Consider the following 785-nt stretch of genomic DNA (forward strand, 5'->3'; position numbering starts at 1 on the left):
CTGGGGCCAGGTCTGAAAAGCATCAAGTGCCCAGAGGGTCCCTTTTCATCAAGTAGATGTTCTTCTGAAAACCGTTGGGATGTTACATCTTTATAAATTGAATTTTCCTTTTTATTTGGTAAAATTGTCTTTTCTTTAATTAAAAAATATTTTATCTCTTTCATCTTGTTACAGAAGTAATAAATGTTCATCACAGAAAAGTCAAAACCTCACAGCCAGGCATGAAAGTACACACAATCTCACCTGTCACAGAGACAAACTTTTAATACCTTGGTGTACAGCTTTCCAGACGTGTATGTGTGTGTGCGCTTCTCTCTCTCTGTGTAATAAAACTGAGATTCAAATCCTATTTTAAACATGTGACAGGAGCTTGTTATTTTTAAAGAAATCTAGGTCTACGGCCAGGCCACCCTGAACAAGCCCGATCCCATCTGATCTCGGAAGCTAAGCAGGGTCGAGCTTGGTTAGTACTTGGATGGGAGACCACCTAGGAAGACCAGGTGCTGTAGGCATAAAAAATTAAAAAAATAACGGATTGTAAGCTGACTAGGTCCTTGCAATCTGTGAGGTCAACCAAGGGTTGCCTTGCCTAAAAAAAATAAAATAAATAAAATAAAAAATCTAAAGTGATTTCTTCTAGAATGTGAATAATTTTCTCTGAGATTTATTCATGCTACTGGTTCAGGCAAGTCATCAAGTGTTTATGTTTGAGTGTGTCTGTGTCTGACAATCTTTGGGAATTTTTATCTGTCTTTGCCTCCATATCCATCTACCCATCCACTTAC

At 38.0% G+C, this 785-nt stretch overlaps 1 non-coding gene across 1 annotated transcript; it reads left to right on the plus strand.

The window, feature by feature from the left end:
* The first annotated feature begins 393 nt into the window (after positions 1–393).
* On the plus strand, positions 394–512 carry LOC120617436 (5S ribosomal RNA). Its single transcript, XR_005656917.1, has one exon. It is a non-coding gene; the product is annotated as a 5S ribosomal RNA (ribosomal RNA).
* Positions 513–785: the final 273 nt, after the last annotated feature.

This window comes from Pteropus medius, unplaced genomic scaffold, assembly GCF_902729225.1.
Source record: "Pteropus medius unplaced genomic scaffold, Ma_sr-lr_union100, whole genome shotgun sequence".
In the NCBI taxonomy this organism is placed as follows: domain Eukaryota; kingdom Metazoa; phylum Chordata; class Mammalia; order Chiroptera; family Pteropodidae; genus Pteropus; species Pteropus medius.